The following is a 17,974-nucleotide window of genomic DNA, read 5'->3' as shown; positions in this document are numbered from 1 at the left end:
CCTTAATTAAACTGTACCTCATTCACGAGCTGCTGTACTGAGCCCAAAGGCAAGGAAGGCAGTCAGGCTGCCTGGTGCTCTGCTGGCAAGATGTGGGTCCACTGGGAAAAGGCTGCTACAGCTCAACCACGTCCTGCAGGGCAAAGAGGGGTGAGGAGCCAGCCTGAGCTCATTCATTGCTGGCATGGAGTGGCAAGGAAACCAGCCCGAGTGCTGGCCAGGGGAGGGGATAGCACCTCGGCACCATGGCTAATTAATGAAGTGAAAGGAGTGTTTGGGACATGGTATRATGGAGAAGTGAGTCAGCCACAGCACAACATGTAGCTGATCCTATGGTTCCACCCTCCAGCATGCTCAGACCCCTCTTCAGGTCATCTTGTGATCTGGCAAAACGTCCGTTTTCTTTTGGGGTAAATAAATAACAAGGATCAGGATTAGCAGAAACCAGGTGCACTTATCCCAGATGCTCAGCACGTGCTCTGGATGCGGAGGATATTGTTCTACAGCTTTGTCCCATGGGCAGGAAGAAGATGTACAGAGATGCCTGGGTCACAGGGTCCAGGGGGCTCGAGGGAAGAAGCTCTGCCAGGATAGCTGGGTTGCTGTTGTCTATCAGCACCACAGAGGTGATGTGGAGATCTCTCTTCAGAATCTACCCAGGCACCTGTACCTACCTCGCCTTGGGAAGGAGCCTGGTGGGTCCAACCCTCTCTGGCTGTGTGGAGTTAAAATGCACCRGTTCCCACCTCTGGCACCACAGGAAACAAGATGATGGCTGCATCTTTCACTCAGGTGTGCACTGTGTTTGAGCAGAGAAGCCAGCACYAAGGTGTTAAGGAAAYTTCTCTGTCTGACCATTTGGGAGTGTGACGSCCAGAGTGCTTCCTGAATGGTCAGACAGGAAAGTTTCCCTAACAAAGGATGGGCTGTTTGCTTTGTGCACCCAAATTCCCTTTGCTCACGAGGGGCTTAAAGCTCCAGTTCTGGGCTCCATAAAAAACATCTTACAGGGGMTGGCTGGGAGAAAAAATGCCCCTGTGACAGCAGCCAAGCCAGAAAGCATCCCTGGAGCCGTGAGTCTGCAGCCCTGCACCGTCTGGGGCAGAGCCAGCCAGCTGGAAGTTGTCGCACTGGGGCACAAGGATCACACTGCCGGTGCTGGGGAAGAGCCATCGCTCCCGGCAGAGGTGAGCTGGGTGCAGGCTGTCCCTGGTGAGGTGACCACCGGCATGTGGGCTGGAGCCCGGAGTGGAGAAACAGGACATGCAGAAGAACCCAGGCTTGCGAACGCAGCTCTGGCAGCTGGGGAGAAGTGCTCTTTTCCCTTGTCCGCGGCTCTTTTGTTTTCCTCAGCCCGACAGAAGAGGTTTCCAGTAAGCGGCAGGGGTGGGGGCAGAGCCCACCCGCACAAAGGCAGCTCCCCACGGGCTCTGTGACCACTGTCACGCTTTTTCGCTCAAACCAACGCCAGCAGCGGATGACGTGGGGCTGGTGCTCCCCAGCCCCGGGGCTGATTGGTCCCAGCTCAGGTTTGAACGCCAAGGTGTCCTGGCAACGAGAAGCAGAGGAGCCAGACTTTGCCGTCCCCGCTGGGCTCCGGGAGCACGGCGGGAGCCGGGAAGCATCGCGGGCGAGGAGCAGCGCGCAGGGCCGCCGGCCCTCCTGCAGGTACCCTGAGCGCGGTCCCGGGCCGTGCCCGGCCCCAGCCGGACAGCGGGCATGAGTGTCACCCGCTGGGGGTGTCAGGTGCCGCCGGCAGTGACTGCACAGCGGCTCAGCCGGCACCTGTGCTCCCGAGAAGACACGGTAGGGAGGAGCCGCTTCCCCCTGCGAGTAGGGATGGGGAAATCGCTGCTCTTTGGGGGTCTGGAAAGTGACTGTTCGGTGGGGTTTGTGGGGGGATGCCTGCGGAGAAGCTGTGCAGGGAGGGGGGAGGCCAGGGGTCTTCCGACAGTTGTGTGCTCAGCTCTCTTGCCRCAAGAGGATGGAGCAAGTGATTTTGGCCAGTTTTGGGTTCGCCTGAKTAATCAAACTCACAAAAGCCCTGCAGGGCACCCGGGGCTCTGAGATGTGCTAGAAGAAAAGATGGCTTTACATTGAAATGAAACAGCTTTTCCTGCTGACAGAGAGCTGCTCGGCTTTTGCCTCAGCGCAACCTGCCTGCTGTGTCTGCCCCTCTGGAGCTGGGGGTGAGGAGGGAGGGGAGCCCCAGGGCTCAACGGTGGGCAGGAAAGCAAAGGGCATTGCGGGGGCGTGCTGGAAAGAAAAGGGTTTTCCCTCCACGTGGAAGATGGGAGCAGAGATGCGAGGAGCTGGCTGGGGAAGGATTTGCCGGCACGGGGAGGCAGCACTCAGCACAGCCCGTTTTGCACCTGCCAACACCAGCAGGGACATACCTGTGCAAAGATGTGCCAGCCATTAACGACAGGGCAGGTCCAAGCTGTCCAAGAGGAGAAACTACCTCCACAAGGTAACAGCCATCCCAAAGGAGCTTCCTGGCTCAGAGCTTGTACAAGGGCTGGTGTCCTGCATGGATTCTGTGGCACACATTGAAAAGCAGCGCCACAACTCAAGTCTTGCTGCTGCAAGTGGCGGACGAAGAGAGATAACACAGCTGGTGTTATTTTTTTAGAGTGCAGGGCTAAGGCCTGCCTGAACAATTCTTTCCCATGGACCCAAAGGCATGATGAGACTTGGAGATCTCTCCTAGTATCATGTTCATAGTAGAAGAGTGGTTCCAGAGCATCCCGGTGGCAGGGAAAAGCAGAGGGACATCACAAAATGAGCAGAGYGGGTTTTGCTGGCAGCGGGTTATTGCTGAGCTGGATTCGCACTGATGACCTGGAGGGGTAAGATTAGCACAGTCAGCTTGTCCCAGGCCTGTGGAGGGATTAGAGAGAGGGAAAGAGTCATGCCTGCTACATACGTCATTTTCCACTGCTTAAATGGGAATACGTAGCACAAGTTGTCAGTTAAGAAAAACACAAAAAAAATCCTGCATACTGCAGTGTTGCTAAAGTTTACGATTTTGGAGTTGTGGTCTTCCAGCAGCAGAAGCTTTGCCTAGAAAACCCAGTTACTACATCTGTGAGAATCAGTGGTGCTTTTTGTATCTAAATTAAAGTTAAGAAAAGTTACTTTGTCTGTCCCATGTAGTAAGAGAGGTTTGACCTAGATGAACCTGAAAATAAATAATCCTGAAAAATCATTAAAAGTGAATTAAACAAACTGGTTATTTTAATTATTTTTTCAACAATCATGTTTTAAAATTAAGCAGCTTGGGACTGGATGATGTTCCTACTTAGACCATCAGCTCTCCCTGCTCCAATTAGTTCAAATAAGACTTGTTTCTCTGAAGGGTTAAGGCAAGTACATTCTTCAGKCTTTATTAAACCCATGAACAGTAATGTCAGTCTGAAACCCAAGAGAGGGGAAAACATACCCACACCTTGCAGGCCATAAACAGGAACAAATTCAGYTCACTCTGTATCTCCCCAACAATTCAGCTGAGGCAGTTTATGAACTGGGAACATTAGCCCCAGTGAAGCAGGACTTTCCCAGATAGTCATTAAATAACTTGTCTCTCCTGGTATTTTATGGCATAAACAGTGCCTGTTGCTTACTAATAACATCTGCTTTTATTTGAGTGGGATCATATTTTATAACAACCCTTCTGTTCAGTTTGCATGTTTGCAGTGACCCCGGCAAGCAATCACTCCACGGCTGGTAGTAAATTCACTCCCAGAGGTTTAATGATGGTATTTACTGTAGGAGCTACCAGTTTTAGGGCTGTAGTGATTAGGGTGGGTTGATGGGACACAGGGCAGTTGGGTAATTGCAAGTGATGAGGCAGTGAACTCCCAGGTAATTGCACCTTACCTGGAGGGGTGTGCTGGCATGAGCGGTGTTTTAAAGGCAAAGCTGTGAGGAGTATAAAGGGCAGTCATTGTCTCCACATGACAGCACTGAATCATGAGCAGGAAATTATCCCTTCTCCTCACCAAGATAAATAATGCTTGGTCTGTTTTTCTTTCCTGTCGCTTTCTTAAAGACAAGACTGTTGTGGTAGGACTCGTGTGCCTGTCAGTCTGTGCCCCTTCCTTCTCTTCATACCCTTTAAACACTGTTGAAGAGAGATGCTCTGCTTCAGGACACCACAAGTGTCGTGAAAATGGGTCTTGAGGGGAGGAAAGATGGACACTCACTGACCCTAAAAAGGCCTAGCATAGACCAAACCTCTGCTAGACACCAGAGAGGCCTGGTAGCAGAGAGACCCCAGCAAWGCTCACTCACCAGAAGGCTTCACCATAGACCCAGGTTTCCTCCATCCACAGATGTGAGGACCAAACAATCCTGGTTCCTAGGAGAGCAGGCACCATTAATGRTGTTATTAAAGGGAGACAGTAATTTTACTTGTAATGAATGTGGGATCTACATAAGTTGGTGCGGTCACTCGCAAGAGCCCCATTGGCCCTTGGGCAAGATTCCTCAAGTCCCAGCCATTTCCACGTGTGTTTGGGCTCCTCAGGATGTTACTCAGCCTGCATGTATGTGGATCTGGTAGTCCTCAGATGGCCCTGGTGTCCGAGGCTGTCTCCAGTGCTGCATCACCCCAAAGCCTGCGGTCTCCAGCACTGGCACTTTGTGTTTGTTTRCCCTGCATACCCAGCACTGGAGAAGCCAAAATTGCTTTGCCCTCCCTGCTCATGAAGGAGAGGGCTGGAGACTTGATCCCTGTAATTGCCAGTTTAGAAATCTAGCCTAAAATTACTCCCAGAAAGGAGTAATCCCCAAAGCAATGGTGGCACTAGAATCCTCTAATGCTGCTTGAGTCTTCATCAGCAGGTCCTGGAGGGCTTTGGAAAAGATGTCATATACCTGAGGTATATTTTAGATCTGGGAGAATTGATGCAAAGCAAGGGGAAGAGCCTTGACTCACAATGACAGGAACAGAGCAAATGGCAGGTTTGGTTAGGGGCAAAGGGACTGATAGAGCAAAGGGGCTGACAGTGGTGCTCTCACCTCACCCGAGGGAGGTGCTCCTCAGGTGGGTCTGGTACCAAGAATGTTCTGGTTGAGTGGCTCTTTATCTGCTAGAACCTTTTCATTTTGCCTCTTGATTAAAAGACRAAAATGGGAAGTGTGTCTCTTGTCTCTGTCTTAATGAGTTTTCCTCTCCCTCTGTAGCAAGAGAGAAAAATTGCAGCAAAACCAGCAAAACAAACTCCAGTACAAGATTGTTCCAGTGATGGTGAGAAAATAAGTTGTTTGTGTGCCCAGAACCTCCCAGGAGAGGGGCTGCTCTTGGCCCAGCAATGATTTAAGTGGCTTAGCAAGTCAGAAGTGCCAACAGTAAAGCTATGTCAGGGTTATCAATATATTAAGAATTTTGGGCAATTGGACCAGATATTTCCAGGTACTGACTRCTGAAGCTTCATTGACATGCCTGGAGCTGCTCTACTGTTATGGTTAGCACTGGGAAAGGGAGTTTAAGCTGTTCTCATTCCACAGCCTGATCCAAGCACTTGCTGCTCCAACTTCTTTGTTGACACAAATATTTTTGCAACTGCTTGATGCAGAGGCATTGGTCTGGCAGAAAAGAAAAACAAAAAAAAAACCCCCAAAAAAAACCAAAACAAAACAAAAACAACCAAAATGTTTTCTCCCCTGGGGATTTTCTACAGGTGGACAAGCCCTTGATCCAGTTCTCTGTACCAGGAGCAGTGCAGGCATGATGAAGAGGGGAGTCAGTTCTCAGCCCACCAGTGCCTGCTTTAACCAGTCCAAAATTCCAGCTTGGATGAATGGATGAATCTTTCCTTTGTCTTACCTGTGGTGCTCTTAAGGGAAACATGTGCTGATCATGGGTTTACAAACCACTGCCAGATGTTTGAAATTATATGGTTTAATTGTTGGTCCAGGACCGCTCGGTCCAGGGGGTGTGACCTGAAGGAAATCTCTTGAAACCTGCTCTCTGGTACCAAGATGAACACCAGGCTTCACAATACCAATTTTGAACCTCAAGGTAGAGAGGCATGAGAAAAGATCAGAGCATGAGATTCAGAGGCAGGAACTGCTGAGTGTTGATCCTGGATCTACTGCCAACTCTTACAGCTCTGGGGCAAATTATTTATCTTTCCTTTCCCCTGATCCCCTTCCATCCCCTGTCCAAACACTTTGTCACATGAGGGTTGGGAAGAAGCTTGCAAAACAYCTACCGAAGTGCTTTGAAGACAGAAAGCAATATGCACAAATGATAAGTTGCATGGGCAATATAAACAAACCTGGCTATGTATTTCCCAGGCTGAATGAGGAAGGAGGAGGGCTTAACTGGTGGGTGACACCCATGTCCTAATTACAAGGCTTGTCTCTGGAATCGCTTCGGTGTGAAGCATCCCCTTGGCTGAAAAACAGCTGATACAGTCATAGCTGAGAAGAGGCAGGGGAGGAAAAACTTGTCACTCGAGTGAACCAGGGTGGCCAGAAATTTCCTTTGGGAGGAAGGGGGTGGTAACAGCAGTGGACTGTAGATGGTCTTCTGGACCACCTCCAGACCTAGTGGTGGTCCTGCTGTACCTCCTCTTTCTTCTTGYCTGGAGAGTTTTTCCAGGTGGTTGCTATAAGATCTGGGAAGGTCCTTCCTTTAGAAGCCATTAGACTCTGTTTATCCTCCCTGACACCTGATTTTGGGGGGATAACTTCTGGCATTTTGGTACTCTCTTCGTCCCATGCCAGCTTGCCAACACAAAAAGCAGCACAGCTCAAAGGTTTAAGATTCAATAAGTAAACTGTGACTGTGCTTTGCTTTCTGAACCTTTCCAGCATTTCAGGGTCACATCTCTAACATATCTTTGCAACAGTGAGAGTTAAAACCTGATGGTGCATGTTTATGTGCTAAGGAAAGTGAGATATCCACACAAACAGCTACTTTTGAGGAGACAAGAAACACAGCAGATGCGGTGAGGGCTGATGGATCTTCCAAGCTTAGCCCCAGCCAGGTGCCTTGGGCCTCTTCCACAACACCYGTGGTTCTCTCCTGACTGCCACTTTTTCCATTTCACCTTTGCTTATGATCTTGCCCTAAATCTGGGTTATTCTTGCAKGTGCAGCACACTCTAAAGAGCACCTGGAACAGGTTTGCAGGTCTGGCCCCTTGTTTTGGCCAATGATTCCTGCACTGGCAGGGAAGTGCAGATTTAGCAGCCTGGGACTGGGGAAAGCAATTGCAATTCATGCCTCTGCCTTTGATGCTTTGTAACTTGGGCAAAAATCAGTCTGGTTGGAATCAGTTGAATGAAGCCATATAAATGCCTGAAGACAGGGGTTGATATCTGTGTGCTGTTTATTTTGCTTTTAAGCTGGACCTGGGAGTTTTGTTTCATGTTTGGAAAACAAGAAGAAGTATTTTTAGCCTCTCCTTTCATTACTATTCTCCAGCCTGAAAACTGCTGGTGTAGATGTCCCCGTRCATGTGCAAGGGCATATTGCAGGCCCTGATCTCAGCTGGAGCCTTGCATTGAATCACACCAAGCCCACCCTGGAGCTGAGGGGCTGAGATGCTCTTTAAGCTCTTCAGAGCTGTTTTTAGTGGAGGGTATATTTTTCCCCCCAACGAGCATTTGATTCCTGCAGCACCATGGGAAAAGGGACATATCTGCAGCACCTGGGTGTTCCTGCATCGCTTGCTGGGGCAGAGCAGCACCTGCTCTCAACCAGTGCTTTGCCTTGGGAGCCCCTGAGGGCTGCTGGATGTGTCTGCTGCCCGGTTTCTCTCTTAGTTATTCTGCATGTAACAGCCTGGGAGATTATTGCCCCCACCCATCCAGCTTGCCAGACAGATGTTAGAGATGGTGATGGATATATCTGCTCTCAGATTAAAAAGCAGTTTAAAATGTATCCCCTGCCAGCTGTGGCCTTGTCCTGTCAGCTTTCAAGTGCTCTCTGGAAGAAATCCTCTCTTTTTTTTAATTTCTTTTTTTTTTTTTTTTTTTTTTTTTTTAAACTCAGCCCCACCCTTTCCTGCAGTGTTTTTGTGCTGTTCTCTGCCTGGCAAAGCCCCAGCACCAACCCCCAGGCAACGTTGCACGTGTGGTGGAAATGACTTCGGCTGACTGGGATGCTTTTGCAGGGAGTCCAGGTGCTGCACACAGTGCAGTGGGGAGGAGAAGACGCCTCCGGATGGAAGTTAGAGATCTCTTCCTCCTCCCATTTTTGTCCTGAACCCAGCAACTCAGTGGTTGTGTCAGCATAACTCAATAGCACGGGGATAGAGAGAAGCTGGAGCCTCCACAGCAAAAGCAGAAGTGTCACTGTGCTCTCAGTTGCCTGTTGCAGGAACTTCTTTGTCTCCTGGTGGTAAAGGGAGAAAAGGACCTGCCTGGGGAGGACACCACAGCACAACTCCTTTTGGGGGAAATGTGGATGCTTTCTCCTCTGCATTGGACATTTGTATACCAGCTTGTCCTGCCCTTATGTCTCTGCTTGGGCAATTTTGCCCTTAGCATGGGTTTTCCTGCCTTTTCCCAGGGACTCTGAGAGCTAGWCATCCCCATGCTGCCTTTCCAGGGCTTTTCATGCAGCCAGAGACTGTAACAGCATGGGCTGYGGAGCAGGTTTGATTCCTTTCCTCAGTTTGCCCTGCAACAGTGGCATCAAGGGTGGTCACTGCAGTCAGATTAAAGGCTGGTAAACTGCCCTTTTTGCCAAGGTAGATTTAAAAGTCTGAGAGCAGCAATGCTCAAAAAAAAAAAAAAACCTCCTCTCTTGCTAGGAGATGTGGGTGAGAAATTCTGYCTTGTTGCTGATGCTGTTGGGGCAGGGATGCTGGGATGGCAGCCTTAGTGGGAGATGGCTCTGCCTGCATTAGTCACGGTGGTGGAGGGGAAACCCTTAACATAAAAGTATAAATAATATGTGTTCAATAGATAGATAAACATTACTTCTACCAGCACTGTAAATCAGGCCTTTTCTCCCCACCTCCTCCCAGATTTTATCAACCTAATCTGGAATTTTCTGTTTAATACTGATTTTTCATCACTAAGTCTTGAAGGAACTGTATTTTCAAGCAGGCAGTGACTTCTTTTTGCTAAAAACTTTGCTTTTCCCTGAAGTCAGCTCAGAGCACCTGTCTSCTGGAAAACCAGGCCCCTTTAAGATGTCTCAGGCTGCTTTGAATCACTAATTGCTTCTGAATAGGCAGGCCAAATGTTTTATCACTTCAAACTCCCATAGCAATGCAAATCTATACAGCTGAGAAGCCTCTTTCCATGCATGGGGGTGATGGGCAAAGATAAGGATTAAAAATAGAAACAAATCGAGCCCAGGGGTCCTCTTTGTTCCTCCCTGCCTTCGGAGGGGTTGCCAGGGCTACATTTGTTCCCCTGCATCAGTTTTGGATGAGATCCAGYGCCCCTTGAATGCAAAGGCAAGAGGTGCAGTGTCGAGAGAGGGCTGGATGAGGTCCTAGGTACATACATATTTCATTGCCCATGCCAGGCTCTGTATTGTTTTCTCTCTCTGGTTTCACAAAGGTGGTGTTTTCTAAAACTCCCACTTGTTGAGGGCGACACAGCCCAGGCTTCATCCCGTCTAAAGTTTCTGSCTTTTCAGTTGTTCCCTGCTCTGAATGGCAGCCAGGCGCATTTCCCATGCCTGAGGGGAAAAGGGGGGATGCTTGGTAGGARAACAGGACTCGCCAGAGCGCCGTTTGGAGGGGACTACATGTGCTGTGACGTATCCCCATCGCCGGTGCTGTGTGYTTTTTGGGGCTGTGCTGGCTCGCACACGCTGCAGGAGATGAGCAGCACTTTGCAGAGCCTCGCTGGTACAGGGCTGGCCTGACTTCTTTAATTAACCCACAGCCTGAAGGCAAATATTGACTATTAAAGAGGTGGAAAATCTCGGTGATCAAGGGCAGTCTAAATCCTCCTTTTTGCTTAGGTCGCCTGTTATTAGAGCTGCCTGCTGTGTGCTGAGTACGGCTGTGCTCAGAAATTGCCAAGAGCTCAGCATTATGGAAGCAAAAGCCAATTTACTGACTTCCCAATAGAAAGGAAGATACATGCTGAATGTGCATCTGTTGGATGATATTTCTGTTTCAGGCATGCTGCTAACATACAAATGGAAAAGCAGCTTTGCATGATTTATGTAGTTACTAGAAAAACCTGGGTGAAGAAGATAGCGATTCTTTGTAGTGTATTGGTTACTATTTATTCTTAGCAGAGTGGGTTATAAAATCTGTTTTCTATTTGTCTCCCCAAGTGAATTCCAGTTGACAATACCTATCCTATTYGAGTGCTCTAGACATGGAGAGGAGATAAATTATCCTGACAAATAACATCTTCATGAAAAATCGATAGCTAATCAGAGGTCAGTCCCTTGAAGATGACAGCAATTTATCTTTAAAATTAAAATCGCAAAAACATTTAAACTACAACATTTTGTCAAGGGGGAAAACAAAAAAATCTGTTGTTCTTTGTTTAGGTATCATTTGTGTGTTTCAGAAGCATATAGGACCCTGTTAGGACTTGATCAACTAAGGATGACTGTTGTTATCTTCACTGTACTTTTAAGAGAGACAGATGCTTTCCCACCAGACTGAGATTTCCAGGGAGGCACAGAGGAACTGGAATGATTTTAGGCCTTCAGTCCTATTCTCCAAAGACTTTTGACTCAACAGGACTGAAACCTGGGCTTRAATCCCACAGGGGTTTAAGTTTTCAGTGTTGGGTTCCACCCCAGGTGTAATTATTTTACTGAACTGGGGTCTTCATACATAACCCTGGTCTTCCTAGCCGGGAAATATTTTTTTTTTTTTTTTAAAAAGGGTTTGAGTATAAAAAAGACAATTAAAAATTAGAAAGCTTTCTTGTACTTTATGAGCTTGCGTGCAGAAGTGCTCTTGGATGTCCAAGTCAATACCAGAGACAATCCTGGCTCGGAGGTGAGGGAGAGAACCTCCAGTTCTGGCAGTGTGAGTGGGCTGTGAGGCTGAAGATGAGAAGCTGGCTGTGCAACAGAGGGGGATTCTGAGAGCACAACGTGGCAGGTGGCTTCTGAGGCATGGTGTTGGAAAAACAATTAGGGGCCAGTGGGAATGGCACGGGCAGAGAGCAGGAAAAAGTGTCCTGAAGGGTGGAATCTGTGCCAGGCTTAGGTGCCCTCCCAGCTCGAAACTGGGAGCCCAGGCAGGGAAGGAGGGGGAAAAGCTGGAGCTAGAACCAGAAAAACCTGCTCACCCCAGCCCGGGATTCACATTACTCACACTGCTCTAAAACAGGTCAGGTTTGCTTTGGTTTCCAGGCAAAGATGGCCAAACTGCCTAAAGACTGCTTTCAGCTCAGAGCAGTTCTGAGCTCCCGTGTGCCCGTTCGCTGTGCCACTGCCCCCATGAACCCCTGCCCATCACCAGTGCAAGGTCTCTCCTGGGATTTGAGCCTTTCTGAGCAAAGGCTGGGCTAGAGGCATGCACAAAGATGTGTTCCCCAGCCCACCTGAGGGGTGATCACCGGGAGTGGGGGTGGATCACATCTGGGTGCTCTCACCCCCTGACCTGCCACAAGCTTTGAAGGACCTCACCCAGCAAGTTTGCTGCTTGAAKCCGGGTGGGAGACTGAGCCTGGGGATGCTCCCCATTGCAAAGGAAGGGGGGTCTGCCTCCCCCAGGTGCCATCACGGGTGAGAAGCTCCTGGCAGCAGTGCAAGTTGTTCTGCTGCAGGCATCAGCACCAGGGCTGGCAGCTCCAGGGCCAGCCCCACATGATTTATCAAGTTACTGTAGTCAAATGGGTGTAAGTAACGAAGATGAAACCACATTTTTGTTGGGAAGAAGGAGGGGAAAAGGAGCTAACAGAGCTGGAAATCAGATTGTTAGAGGCTAATGGCTGTGCCTGCACATTAGGCAGCAATAACAGTAATTTACCTTTGAATCGAAATAATTCATCATAACGCTTTCCACCTACCTCATGAGCCCTTGCTGCTTATCTCACCCCTCTTGTTCAGGGATCTGAAAGCATTTCATAAACATTAATTAATTATTCCTCCACACCCCTGGAAGCAAAGTAAACATTATCTCAATTTTGCAGCTTGAGAAGCTGAGGTCACCTAAAGAGATAATAACTGAGATGGGGTGCAGGGGCCTGGAGAGCAGGTCCCTATCCCAGCTTCGACCACAAGCACCTTTCTGCAGAGTGCTCTGCAATGAGGGCACTGGGGACATGACCCAGGGTAATTCAGTCCATCATCCACRCACCTTTCTGTGTTTACCACCATTTTCAGATGTCAGGAGAGGTGTAAAAAGTCTTTCCTTGGAGATGTCTCACACTCATCACCCTCTCTTTACTTTCAAGCCTTCACCACAGGGACCAGGCACCTGCCAGCATGTGGGGCACCTGCAATTATTCACAGTAGAACTCTCCCTTTTTTTAATGACTACGTTAATGACCCTAATCCGTCGCTGTGAGTGTGGTTAATACCACAGCTCTAGGGACTAGTAGTGCAGTTCCTCTCCTGCCTTCTCACACCTSACTTTGCATCCTAACCTAATGCTTCAGCTCTGAGATGAGCTGGTGAGACCCGTGCTAAAGCAGAAGGCACCACCCCCGTCCTGGCTCGAAAATCGGGCTGCTGTGAGTCAATATCCAGGATGCAAGAGTAACAATTCAGGCAATCTCTCTCCAGTGTCTCAGCCAASGGATGTGACATGTGAGCGACATCCTGAAACAAGATGCTTGACGTTAAACCCGTGCTCAAGTACTTTGATGGATCTCAGTCTTTGAGGAAGAGGGAGCCTGTCACCCTGGATGTGGTGTGTGACAAACATGCAAATTAAGGGGAGGATGTCCCCTGCAAATAACRAGCAGTGGAGAAGAGGGTGAGACACCAAAGGTCCAGGTGAGACCAGGAATATCCTGCTAGGAAGGAGAATTCTTTTTTTCCTGAAATCAACAGTTGACTTTTGGAAGCCAAATGGGTTCCAGCACCAGAGCTGAAGGAGGGTCGTGTTTCATAGACAAGACACGGTGGATTAACTGTAAATGAATCTGCAGCGTGATGGACAAATGGGATCAGTGCCGGGAACCCCAGCTCCTGATGGGGGATGGATTAGTAATGGGTACTGCTGCTTTTGCACGCAGGGAGGGAGTGAATGGCAAGGCAGGGAGGTTTCCAGCATTGCCCTGYCTGTGGCACTGAATGAAAGAGACATCTCCGGGCTCAGAGAAGAGAGGTCAAGCCTAGATAAACACCAGCTTGGTCCCCCATCAGAGAATCACTGAGGCATGAAGAAAAACTTTAACAGCTGCAATGCTGCTTTTGAACCTCCTAGTAAAAGGGAGGGTCAGGAGGTCAAAACTTTCAATGCCTCTGGGAAGAAGAGGACTTTTCCCCACAAGCCTTTGAAAAACCGAACTAAATTAGCATGACCACACTGCTAAATGCTTGGGAAACCCGAACGGCTTGGGTCACAGGCTACCAGAGCAGCAGAATGGCAAAGAGCTGTTGCATTCCCATACTCAACAGCCATAATTAATGAGGCTATTTCCTAGGTGAAAAGCTGGTCTTCTGCCCAGCACCTGGATGGGAAACAAAACCTTGCGGGATGTTCCCTGAGCATCTTTTTTTTCTCCCGACACTGTTGCCTTTTCCCCTTTCTGTTTTGCCCACCCATTCTCTCTCTCTCACTTCCATCCACCATTGTTTCAGCTGTTTCTTCTGCCCCTGCTGCCAGTGTCACACAGCTCAGCTCGCTGTTTGAAGTGGGGAATGGCAATGAAGTTGTAATGATCCAGCCATGCTCTTCTGCAGAGTTGCTGAATGGGAAGGCAGGAGCCAACCTAACTAAATCACATTTTTTCCTACTTTTTATTGCAAAAGGGGTATGTAGGAGCCTTGCTGTACATTTTGAATTATTCACTTCCACTCTGGCAGTAGATTTTGCTTGCTTGGACCTTTTGCAAGGGYCATTCTAGCAAAGACCAGGCAATGTAAGCTTGCCTGGAGAATGGAGCGACCTGGAATTTCTGACTCTGTCATGGGTTTTATATTCATCACTGTGAGTGTGCTGGGCACCATTTGTCATTTGGCTCGTTGCAGGTCATCTCCCTTTGCAGCTCCCACCACCAGAGGTGTGGGAAGCAGAGAGGCACGTGCAGACCTTGCAGCAGCTGTCAGAGCTTTTGGGGAAGGGCTGTATGCCTCCACAGGCCATTCCAAAGATATGAGACCAATGTAGCCAAGAAGTTTACTGTTAGGGACTGCAGTCCTGCAGGCTGCTGTTGGGTATCCCCCTTCCTGTTGCACCCACAGCAGACAAGTGCTCAGCAACTTCTCCAGGCTTGCTGCAGAAACAGAATGAGTACTCCCTTGAATAAAGCAGGAGGACAGGAAATATATCAAGTTTCAGAGGCCAGAAGGCCTGCACTTGAAGGAGAACAGCTCATCTACMCACCAGACCAAGGTCTCTCCCTCCTGCACCCCCAAGCAGGGCGGTGAGTGGAAACGAGGGGGTACAGTACCGTGGGAGTCAGCTGCAGGGCTCTGCAGTGCCAAGCCCCCATTTAGTTTTCCTGTGATGCTGCAGCATCTTTTCTTTCTCATGTCTCTTGTTGTCCTAGAAACAGAGGAAAAAATTCTTCCAGAGAAGCCCTTTTATTTCACTTAAGATAGTGTGTTCTGTCTCTCAACAAAACAGTGTATGGTCACAGAACAAAACCCTTGCCAGAAAACACAYGGTGGGTTCAAAACATTCCAAAGAAACCTGGAAAAACTTAATACCCTCCAAACTTACCCAAAGCCCCACGAGTACTGAAAGGATCAATGAGCACCTCATAAAACTCCTACAAATATATGTTGAGTAACACGAGGCAGTACTATTGTGTGTGTATATATATATATATATATATATATTCATAAATATTTTTATACATGTAATTGCCGGTATTATTTATACATATTGTTGAGAGAGAGAGGTCCTCACTTCTAGCCTTGGATTATACCTTTTGAGGTAGAGGGTCTGATGGAGGAGAAAGTCAACATGCCATATGGTACTGACCACTTTCCTCTCCTGGTGCCAGGGCTTTCCTGGAAATGCTGGGATTTTGGGGGCAGTTTTCTCAATTTGAGAGAGAAACTTATCTTCTGGGGAAAACATGCCCTTCTGTGCACTCATCCAGGCAAGGGATGCACCGGGTAATTTCTCTGAGCTACATTATTATTATTATTATGGCTGTGTCAGCAAAGGATAGTGACTGACAAATCTCCTGAGGCTTGCAGGAGCTAGAGACACRTTCCCAAGGCTTTAAGGAGTCCATGGCAAGGGAAGAAGGAGATGAAAGCAGGGAAGAAAGTCTGACAACCATGATGCTGACCAGTTCCAGCACCTGTGGAAAGCAGGGGACGTGGGGCCCTCTAAAAATCTCACTTCCCACTCTTTCATTTTAGAAATGGGCCTGAAATTTTCCTCTACTTTCCCCTCCCAGCCACAGCTCAGGGGGTTTTGGTTTTGAGCCAAAAGTGAACAGCTCTGCATATTCTGATGCCTCAAATGCCCATTTTCCCCTCAYCCCACACTGACCATGGACTGTAGCATGGACTAACATGGCTGGGCTTGAGCTGGCTTGGGTGGCTGTCCCAGGACAGATGTGCTCTGCTAAGACAGGCTGTAGGTGGTGACCTGCTGCTCACTCACAGTACGTTTGTGCTCAGGAGGGGATTTTGTGCAAACATATTCAGTATCTCAAGAAGCCTCAGAACCAGGACACTCCTGCTATGCTCCTGAGCACAACAGCGAGACAGCATCATCTTCTTTGAGGAAACTCAGATAGGATTACTATCTATCTGATGCTGGAGAGACCAAAGACCTGCTTGGTTGTGATTCAGCTGCTCAGGGTGCTGAGGCAGCATTGCTCTCCTCCCTAAAGCAGCCTGGCTGCTCAGGGTACAACGAGCACGGGACTTTTCAAAACTCTAAGATGCACCTGTAGAAAACCCAGCAAGGAACCAGTGGGCACAAACCCAGAAAYCAGCTCAGTCACTACAGCTGGTCAGGCCCTGAACATGGCCTCAGCATCACAGAGGCTGTAAGAATAAATCTGAAGGTGGGCTGAGACAGAGCTATGGCTGGAGAAGATGGTCCATGAGCCAGTCTGGAGAAGCTCACCAGTGTGAAGCTATACCTTGTACATTTTTACCCATCTCACTTCATGGAAGGTGTGGAGAATTCTTCATAAGGTGAGGAATCAAGGGATCATGCAGACACGCGAGTCAGAGCTGGTTTATTTCTTTTTCACAGTAATAACTTTACAAGTGAAAAGAGATTTCCAATGTTTTTACAACCTGCTAAAGGTAGAAAGATTTAAAACTCAAAATCTTTTTCTTAAAAGGAAGACACCCATCCTTGCTAGTGGCAAATGAACCTCTGCTCAGCTTGTGTCTGATTGGGATCTCAGAAGAGTATCCAACCTAATAAATAAGATATGTATCTCCTGAGAACAGCTTTTGTTGTTTTCTTTTATAGATCTTTGTTCCTTCTGTGCTGTAAGGTCTCCAGGGCATGGCCTGTGTTACGGAGTGCCAGATGTATTATCTGATTTTAGGAGATCACAGTTACGAGGAATATGTCAGAACAACAGAAAACTTCATTTAAAAACCCAATTAAAGCTGCCGAGTGACAGCTACGTACTTGTGTGTTGCATCACCTCTTAATTTCAGCAGCTTGGATGTGGAGAATGGAGTAGTGAAGGATATCATAAACCTTAGACAAGGATATCATAAGACCCGCATGAGATGGGGACTCTTGTGACTATAAGTTAAAATTAGCACACATTTTGTGGCAGAGCAGCAAACCTGAGATCGGGTTTGGAGCAGTCACCTGGGGATCTGGGGTCTGATGGGTGGCTTGTCCTTTCTGGTGAGTAGTAGGACATTTCACAAAGCCTCCTGGATAAAGAGATACAAAGATAACTGTGTCTGGCACCAGCTCAGCCCTTGCTGGAGCACCTTCACCAGCAGAGACCTCGAGGGTGGGATGCTGTTGCCATCACAGTTGTCCCATAGCTGGGAGGGCCATGGAGGAAGGGCATGGGGGTTCAGGGTGGGGAAAGYTTTCAGGTGTGTTTTTTGGGAGGTAGGATGGGAAAAGCTGATGGAGGGAGAAGGTGAGATATTTCCAAAGACTCCAGCATGGCAGCAGACACCTGCTTCTTCCAWAACCGGCTGAACCTGTTTCCCTGTYRTCATCTCTCTGCGGTTTTAAGGTGTTCTAAGCCCCCRGCCGGCTGAAGGGCACGGGGCTCGAGGGCTGCACTCTTTTCCTGCACCATGCCACCTTCCTTCCTGAAAAGGGATTGTTTTCTCTGTTCTACTCAGGGACCTGCCGGGGGCAGGTGGAGATCTGGGCCCTGCTGTTGGATAGGCTGAGTGCTTCCAGCCGGGAATGAGCCTAYCCATATGGCCCCACAGAGCCAGGATTCAGGGACAGAGAAGTACAGGGCGGTTTTGCTTGGTTTGTTTCTARGAAAGGAGATTTTAAGTCTTCTTTTAAAAACATAAAGTTTTCAGGATATTTTTTAAGACAATAGCCTTTTTAAATAAAAGAATTCAATACTTTTAAACGTTTTTTAGGATTTTTGTTTTTATTGGAGAGTTTAAGACTTTAGGGGGAAAATGTAGAATTTATGAATTTTTTTATGAAAAAAACAAACAGGAGAATTTAAGAGCTCATTTTAAAAGGATTTTTTTTCTCTTCTTAGAGAGGATTTACGACTTTTTAAAGAAAGAATTTAAGGTTGTTCGGGGAGGTTTTAAAAGAATTTAAGACTTCTTTTTTTAAAGGAAAATTTCAGAGTTTTTTCAAGCAGCGGAGGTGACGCCAGGGGAGTTTCGGGGGCGGGGCGGGGCTCACCTGGAGAGGGCGGCGCTCACCTGGCGGGGCGGGCCCGGGGCGGGGCTGAGGCCGGCGCGGCTCCGCGCTGCGGAG

General features: G+C 48.4%; 1 protein-coding gene across 2 annotated transcripts in view; it reads left to right on the top strand.

Annotated features, from left to right (window-relative positions):
- The first annotated feature begins 1,567 nt into the window (after window positions 1-1,567).
- The window catches only part of RASSF7 (Ras association domain family member 7), a 34,412-nt gene continuing 18,005 nt past the window's right edge, over window positions 1,568-17,974 (top strand). For both annotated transcript variants that reach the window (XM_057371458.1, XM_057371457.1), the window contains exon 1: window positions 1,568-1,668. The gene's annotated coding sequence lies outside the window, so the exon portion shown is untranslated. The remainder of the gene's footprint in view (window positions 1,669-17,974) is intronic.

Source organism: Malurus melanocephalus, unplaced genomic scaffold (genome assembly GCF_030028575.1).
Source record: "Malurus melanocephalus ecotype Western Australia unplaced genomic scaffold, MMel_1.1 scaffold_147, whole genome shotgun sequence".
Taxonomy (NCBI): Eukaryota; Metazoa; Chordata; class Aves; order Passeriformes; family Maluridae; genus Malurus; species Malurus melanocephalus.
Note: the sequence above shows the minus strand (reverse complement) of the source record. Positions and strands in the feature narration are given on the sequence as shown.